Raw genomic sequence first — 8,929 nt, 5'->3', positions numbered from 1 at the left:
AGGGCTTGAATGGGGAGCAGGGTAGAGAGGAAAGCTGAACTGGGGTCCCCTGAAGCCCCTGGTGATGGGTCACGTGAGCTCAGAATCCCAAATGCAGTCATCCAACGGGGACTCACCGGGCCTGGAATGGGCCTCCCACCCCCCCACCCTCCTCCACGCACATTGTGGCCATGGGTTAGGCCTGTCCCTTACAGCAGCCCCCACCACCCCTGCACCTCTGGGGAGCCCTGCCCCTCTCTGCCCCCATGTGTGTGGCGGCTGCTGGGGCCAGCCCAAGGCCAGTGTGCTCTCACGGCTGGCCGGTTGCCCTCCGCTTGCCTGCACCAGGTCCCATGCAGCTCCTCCCTCCGCCTCTCGTAGCCTCATCTAGCTCTCCTCTCTAGTTTCTAGCAGGCAGTCTTGAAGCGTCCAGAATGAAGTAGAGGTGGGTGCTGGTGGGGTGAAGGGAATGGTTCCCCCCCCCACCCCGGCCCAGCCACTGGCTTAGAGTTCCCAGGCCCTTGCTGAGGGGACACAGGCACCTTGGTTTCCCTTCACAGCAGGGCTGGCCATGAGGACATCTGTCTAACAGAAACCACACTTCCTGTTGCCCTGGCTGTCACCTCAGAAAGACCAGACTTCTCACCACTTCAGACCATCCTTCACTCTTGGTGGCCCCCGTTGCTTCAGCTTGTGCCTCCCTGAGCCGACCGACAGCAGTGAGGTGTCCACACAGCCTGCAGCCCACAAGCAGCACTGCCATGTGGAGACTGTCCCTGGGGTCTTTACACCTCCAGAGAATTCCTCAGCTCCTGGCCTGTCTACGAGGCAGCTCTGGGGTACAGGAACCGTCCCGGGACTCTCCAGTCACCCCCAGCCTGTTATCGGTCATGGTTTGTCGGTTCCCATGAAGCTGCTCAGGATGAGTTCTTGTGCAGAATTAAGGGGACCCAGCAACCCAGAGAAGGTGGATCTCCTGCTGGGAAATGGGGACAGTATTTAGCACCTCCCTCCTCTCCGAAGGTCCCACAGGCAGGATGGGCAAGGCCCAGGAAGGCCCTGCTGTGCAAACACGTTTCTGCTGCGGAGGAGAAGACAGCTCTGGGATTCAGCAGGCTAAGCCGAGGTCTTGAGCACCGTTTGCTTGACTTTCCAGACCCTCAGCTCTCTCCTCTGAACCGTGGATTGGTGACAGGACCTGCCCTGCCCTCTTCAGCCTTGCTCTGAGGGTCCAGAGCAGGCCCACCTAGGGTGTTGGCTGTGTCACAGGGCCCTGGGGGTACAGGGGTTGGGGGCTGGGGGCCCTCCAGAGGCGCAGACTTTACTGTTACTGATGAACCTCTCCTCAGTTGTGTGGATTCCCAGCTCAGCCCAAGAACCAGGCCAGGCTTGGGAGCGACAGAGTGTGTGAGGGACAAGAAAGCACCTGGGCAGGGTTCCCCGCTGAGGACCATACCACAGTTTCCTGGTTCCTGGGATTAGCTGGGGCCGCTGCCCACCTACACAGGAAAGCCCACAAGCTCCCTCAATCCCATTCACCCAGAGTGACTACAGATGGGCCACGTGTGCAACGAGACCTCCCCAAAGTTTGGGAGGCAGAAAGACGCCTAGCTGGGTGTGAACAGGATAGTGCGGGTCATGCTGGCCTCTCGCCGAGGAACAGGGGGACAGTGCGAGAGCATGGACCTGGCTGGCTCAAAGCTCCGAGACACTCAGGGGCAGGACCTCTTGGAAATGTGAAGGCGGGCTCCAGCCTTCTTGCTCGAACCCCCAGGAACATTCCTCTCCCAGTTCTGTCCCTCAGGCCCTCGCTGTTGCATGAGGCCCTGCCTGGGCTGGCCTTGGACTCAGGCTCGCCACAGTCCCACTCCTTTTCACCCCCTCAGTGACTGGTGACTCTCCCGTTCCACCATTCCTCTCACCAACCCTCCTGCCTCTTATCGCAGGGGCCTTTGTGGGGGCTGCCCGCCCCCCTTCTAGAATGATTTTCTTGCTCCTCTCTGCCTGTTACCACCCACTCTTCTCTCAGATCTCCCAACCGGGTCAAACCTTCTTTTTTTGAGCACCATGTCCTTGTTCTTTGAAGCATTTGCCACTGCGGCAATTTGTGCTACATGGTGAACATCTGCTTCCCTGACTAGGCTGCAAAGCTTCCTGATGACCTGGTGGTAGCCCCCGACCCCAAATGTCCCCAGTGCCAAGACTGAGCAGGACTCTGTAGACATTTGTTGGTGGGATGGATGGATGGTTTTCCCTCTCTGCATGTTGGCCAGGTCCAGTGCCGAAAGGGATGTCCCTGGGTGGCCAGATGACCGTTGACTGAACTTAGGACTACTTGCTTTGGCCAAGTCAGCTATGAGTCCTAGGGACCACAGGTGGGGAGGGCAATGTTACTCCTCCTGAGGGTGAGATCTGGCCTCCTTGGCCTGGTCTGACCCTCCGTCTTAGTCCCTGCAGGCTGCTGTAACAAAAACATTATAGACTGGATGACTTAAAACAACAAAACTTGATTTCTTACAGTTCTAGGGACCAAGAAGTCCAAGATCTGGGTACCAGCAGCTTCTATGCCTCATGAGAGCCCCTTCCTGGTTCGTAGGCAGCTGTATTCTCTGTGCATCCTCAAATGGTGGAAGGGGCGCGGCCTCCACCCTCACCACCTCATCTCTTCCCAGAGCCACGCCCCCACCCGCCTCCTCTAAATGCTATCACACCGAGGATTAGGATTTCATCTGCGAACTTTAGGGGGACCCACACATTCTGTCTACAGCACACCTCCAAGCCCCATCCCGGCCAACCCCACCTGGTAACTCAGCCCTTCCAAGGGCACATAGACCATTGACACAGCAGACACAGGGATGGACAGGGCCCTTGGTTGGGCCTGCTCAAGCCTCCATTTGCCATATACTTGCTGTTAAGTGAGTGACCTTGGGCACTCACTTAACTCTTCCAGCCTCCGTCCCCTCCTCTGCCCTGACACCCCACAAAGCTGCCAGTGAGATGGGACGTGGTCATGTGCAGACACTCCAAAGGCCTTTGGGAAGCACCACATGCTGTGTGGACGTCAGAGGTCCTGCCGCTGGTGAACTACTGTCACGAGGTTTCGCGGTACTCGGGCTGAAAGTGAAGTCTCCCAGACTCCTCTCTGTTTCAGGCTCCCATCTGCCCTCCGCTCAAACCCTCTGCTGGCGCCACTCTTCCTTGAGGCGGAGCCTACGTCCACCCAGGCCCTGCGAGGCCTACAGGCCTTAACCTGGGAAACGCGGCTTCCCTGCCCGAGCCCCAGGCCCACCCCTGGCTCCTGGCCCCCACAGCCCCTCGCCCCCATCCCCTCGGCAGCAACTTTCCTCACCACCTCCGCCTCCTTCCTTTGCCTCTGGCGGGGTGCTGACCCCACACGACCTGAATCCTGGTTCTGCCAACCTAGCTGCAGGCAGTGACTCAACCGCTCTGCGACTCGAGTCCTTGTCTGTGAAACTGTCACCCAGTCCCTCTGCGGGTTGCAGCGAGGATACAGTGAGGACACAGGTGAAGCGCTGGCTCAGGCCGGCCAGTGTGGGGTTTACTCCCCTCTGAGGTGTCCCTTCTCACAGCTCTGCTCTCAGGCCTCCAAAGCTGTGCCACCTAAACCTGGTGACACACACAGGGAAGGCTTGGAAGGCCTCCGCCTGTCAACCTTGTTTAATCTCCTCTGAGTTGCTCACTAGGCTTTTTCTACCCTCCTCCATGGCTCCTGAGGACAGAGGAGGCCCAGGCTCCTGCCCAGCCTGGAGCCTCTGGTGTCAGGTGGAGAGGGAGAGAGCCTGGCGTGGGCCAGGGAGTGGGACCGCACACGCCTGGCAAGTCACTGGCCACGGGCTCTGACAAGCACTCCCTCCTCATGGCCTGCCCTGGAACCCGGGGACCCCAGGGACATGGTGGTCACGGCCAAATCCCTACTGAGCTTTGCTGGGCCCGACTCCTGCACCCTGGGGTGGGGGGACACCCACTGCCACAGACAGCCTCAGATCCCTCCAACCGGTCCAGCTGCAATCCACACCACATGCGGTCTACCCACTGTGTGTAGAGCACCTCCTAGGTGCCAGCCACTGACGGAAGCTCCGGGGATGCAGACGTGAGTAAAGCACGATCCCTGCCTTCCACGGGCTTCCAGCCTAGCTGGACAGACCGACAGACGGACGCCGACAAGCACCAGCTACCCTGGTGGTGCTCAAGCTGCAGACGTGTGGAAGAAGGTTGACGCCTAGTCTCACCCCGAACATGGAAAGCAGGCGCACGTGCGTGGGCGTGCCTGAGCGTGTGTGCGTGCACCCCCCCCCCACACACACACACACTAGCTCTGCTCCGGTGCATCTGTGCTGCCCCCTCTGCTGTGGCCAGCATGCGGCTTCTGGAACCCTGCACAACTCCGCCAGCCACACTCTCGCCTCCATGTTTCTGTTGTCTGAGATACTCTGTCACGATGTTAGGTCTCTCGTGGCCTCATTTATTCACGTGAGGGGCACCGGGTGGTTCAGGGGGTGAGCGGCTGCCTCTGGCTCAGGTCTTGATCCCGGGGTCCTGGGATCAAGTCCTGAATTGGGCTCCCCACAGGGAGCCTCCTTTTCCTTCTGCCTGTGTCTCTGCCTCTCTCTGTGTCTCTCATGAATAAATAAATAAGATCTTAAAAAATTATTCACATAAGATGCTCCATGTTTAAGTGTACAGCTCAGCAGGTACAGCTCAATGCATAGGATTGCATCACCCCTACATGGTCAAGAGATAGAACATTTCCAGCACCCCCGGAAGTTCTGTCAGTTACCCATATGGCTGGGTCCTCACCCCTGGGTCACCCACTCACCACGGGCACTTACTCCCTCTGTCCTGCCTGCTTAATCCCAACTGGACCCCCCAGTACTAAACATCATACTTATGTAGACAACTTTTACGCATCTCAGATACTTTCCGTCCAGTACGTGAACACAAGGAGGAGTTGTGTTGTTTGCTACCGTATGGCGAGCGCTAAGTTATTAGAGCTGAGAATTCTGAGTCTGAGAGCGAGGTAGCAGGGGTGTGGGGCTGGGGCTGTGGGCACACTGGGGACAGATGGGGATGGCAGCAGGTGGAGAAGGGAGGAAAGGGCGTTGTCATCTGAGAACCAGAGGTCGTTGGGTGGGAGTGAGGAGGGGCAGCTGGAGAGGCCAGTAAAGGGTGTTAAGTCTGCCAGGCCGGGAGTTCAAGTGCATTCGACCCCCTGCCTCATTCCCGGGAGCTGCCTCCTGGAGAGGGTGTGATAGGGGAGAGTCTTAAACAGGGTCCTATTTACATGTTAACAGGGACTGGGTGCATGCTGGGGGTAGGTCTAGAAGAGCGACAGCCCCAGAGGCTGGAGACTGGACACCAGGTGGGAGGTGACTGGGACTGAGATTGAGCCTGGGGCAGTGGGTCAGAGAGGAGAGACTCAAAAGAGGGCTCCCTTTCTCCTCCAGGGCAGCTCTTCCTGTTACTCCCAGCCTGCAAGTGCCGACGTCTCCGCGCTGGCCCCACTCTGCGTGTTCATTCTTCGTGCTTCTGGCACTTCAGATCTTCCTCACGCAGGACACCAGGGGGTGACTTGTGAACCCCTCGGGCAGCTTCTGACTCCTCTTTCCTGAAGGTGGACGCATCCTGAGGCCGTGTGATGTTTGGGGCCTTGTCTTGATGCCCAATTAGATGTCCAGCCCCACAGAGGGCTTGGACTGGGAGATGCTTTGCCAGGAGGAGGTGTGTGAACGATTAGCCGAAAGGTGCTGTTGTTGCTTATCATTTTAATGAATTTTAGCTGAGCTTTCCCTGAGTGTCAAACTCTGTGACAGGAGCTGGGGATATAGAGATGGACGAGACGCACTCTCTGCCCAATAAACCACAACTCGGAGAGATACACAGATGCAAAATATACTGTGAGACACCACAAGAGGGTGTGATGGACTATGGAAGGGAGTGTTCAGGGAAAGCCTCCTGGAGGAGGTGGCATTCCAGTTGGGTTTTGAGGATAAAATGGAGTTCACTCATGGGCCATAGCAGGGAAGGTTGGCAGGCATTTTAGCAGAAGGAATAGTTTCTGCAGGGCCTGGGAGGTCTGAAGGAACGTGATGGGTGCAGAGCTATAATCACTGATAAAGTACTTTCTGGGTTGCTTGGGTGACCAGGAGCGACTCCTGGGAGCAAGGTGTTCATCTTGGGGAATAGGGTGGACAATTCTTCCACGATTGCTTTGTAGCCTCATACTAGTCTGACTGGGCATCCTGCATCTCGCCCTGCTTTCTCCATGACCTCTTCTCTTTCCCTCTAACTCCCTTGGCTTGCTCTGGGTGTGCCCCTTCTGAGATGATCTGGTACTGGGTGCGAGGCACTGCAGGACTTTCGTAGCCATACAGCGAGCTCTAGAGCTGCTCCAGCAGCAACAGGGCAGGAACCCCAGGAGGAGGCAGATGCCCAGGGAACGAGTGGGGATCTGTCTGTTGGGGGCAGGACCCCAGCTGTGGAGCTAGGTAGAGGAGAAGGGAAAATCTCTCCCACGGCTCCCTAGTCACTAAGTGGGGCTCAGGGAAGGACTCCCTGACTTTGGAGAGCACCTGGTACCAGCAGGGTGGCTGGGCAGAATAAGGCATAAGAGCCAGGGTAGCTTCTCTACCTTCTATGGGGCTATGCCCAGGGGGTGGGGCGAAGGCACCAGTTAAGGATGCCATCCCCGGGGCAGCAGGGTGGGGGTTCAGAGAGCACAAGTAGGGAGCAAAACCAGCCTAATCACCTTAAGAAAGGAGGCATTTCATGCTGGATTGTTTTCCTCCACAGAGTGTTGAAGCCTTGGCCAGTGTGACTAGCCTACTGTTTCACACCGATACCTCATCTTATTTGGGGCTTCCCATGTGCCAGGCACTCTGCTATGGGTTTTGAAAACACCGCCTCACCTAATCTCCACACCAGCTCTTCATGGGAGGTGCTGCTAGTTACCACCGCTTCTTCAAGATGAGAAACCACAGTGCAGGGCACGTACCCAACCCGGCCAGGCCGAGAAACTGTAAGAGGCGGCGGGGCCAGGAGCTGCACCCCCGACCCCTGCACAATGCCACCTTCTCCCCAGGGTACAGAGAGAGAACACGGAGCTGTGTCTACACTGCCTGCCTGCCGCCCCTCTGCACCCCACTTGTCTTCCAGTGTTTGCTGCTGGGGGGTGGGCCGGTTCAGAGGTAGTGGCAGGGAGAACAGGGCTGCTGGAAGCTAAGCCATCCTGTTCCACCCTCCCCCTCCGCCCTCTAAGTAGAGGCCAGGGCATCTGAAAATTGGGTTGGCCCTCCTGGAGCTCAGAAGCCACCGGGAGCTGAGTCATAGAGATTTCCTTGGGATTAACGATCCTCCTAGGTCCATGGTACCTGGTTGCGGTGGAGGCAGTTGGCTCTTCCAGTCAGGCATTAATCCTAGTGAAATACTTGGTATTTCCAGTCATTCCGGCTGGAATTAAACTTAAATCAAGCCCAAAAAAGCACAGCCAGGAGAATGTGAGCAAACTCGCCAAAGTAACCAGGCATCCGGCCTGTTCAGATGCTGGTCTCCATCCTCAGGAACTGTGGGTCCTTCATAGCCGGTGCCTGGGAAGCAGGAGAGGTCACGAACAGAGTACCCCCACTGCCCTTCCAGTCGTCTTCCCCACCCTCATCCCTGCCTTGTAAACTGCCCAGCAGTCAGACACCAGGCATCTGGGCCAGGTAGCAGAGCGAGGCAACCCGGGGCCAGAAGCTCTGGGGTGTCAGCCGGGTTGTGCTGCCTAAAGCAGACTCCATCGCCCACTGTGGGACCACTGACCGATGGCCTCCTGGGCCTCCGCTTCTCCATTTGGAAAAACAAGAGAATAGGTGTCTCACTGGGTTACTGGGTGACTGAATATAAAGCGGGCTGATACACAAAGAGTTTATGTTGTGAGTGTTGTGAGTGCCATGTGTTAGCTACTATGGCTCTCGGGGCCTTGCTCCCCTGCCGGCAGGGTGGGCCTGGGGAAGGGCCTGACCGCCAGCACACACTTCATGCGGGTGATCTGTGCCTGTGAAGAAGTCCCTGCCTCTGGGAGGGTGCTCCCCCTCCGTGGGAGGAAGTGGGTGGACAGGCAGCTACATGCTCCGCTAGCCACACCCCATCGGTGACTGTGCATGTGTGACTGTGCCTGTGTGTATTTACGTGTGTGTGTTTACTTGTATATGTGTGCATGGATACATGTGTGGATCTGTGCCTGTGGGTTTGCATGTACATATACACATGGGTCTATGTGCCTGGGTGTGTATGTGTGTTTGTGCATATATGTGTTCATGTATGGACGTGTGCATGTGTGTCGTGTCTGTGTATGTGTGCACGTGTGGGTTTTGGTGTGCACGTGTGTATATATGCATGTGTAGATGTGCGTGTGAGCTGTTCCTGCATGCATGTGTATATGTATTTGTGCTTCATGTATGCATATGTTCATGGGTACATGTGCACATACATGTGTGCATGTTTGTACACCTGTGTGTGTGTGTCCAGGAGGAGAGTACAGAGAACCAGCCCATTGGTTCCTCAGTGATGTGTGGATGAGAATGTGTTCCCCCTTCCTCTTGTACCTGGCCTGGACCTGTCTGAGTGGGCAGTGGAAGTCCCCCAAACCCCAGAAGGGGGATGCAGGGATGGGGGGAAGTGAAGGAGATGAACATGAGTGCTTTAACCCAAGAGACGCATTGGGATGTAGACTGGAGGAGCTGAAAGGGGAGAGCAAGCCTGGGGGGTACCTCGGGGGCTTAGCGGTTGACCGTCTGCCTTCGGCTCAGGGCGTGATCCCGGGGTCCTGGGATCGAGTTCCGCATCAGGTTTCCCACAGGGAGCCGGCTTCTCCCTCTGCCTGTGTCTCTGCCTCTCTGTGTGTCTCTCATGAATAAATAAATAAAATCTTAAAAAAAAAAAAAAGAAAAAG

This window comes from Canis aureus, chromosome 12, assembly GCF_053574225.1.
Source record: "Canis aureus isolate CA01 chromosome 12, VMU_Caureus_v.1.0, whole genome shotgun sequence".
NCBI classification, from domain to species: Eukaryota; Metazoa; Chordata; class Mammalia; order Carnivora; family Canidae; genus Canis; species Canis aureus.
Note: the sequence above shows the minus strand (reverse complement) of the source record.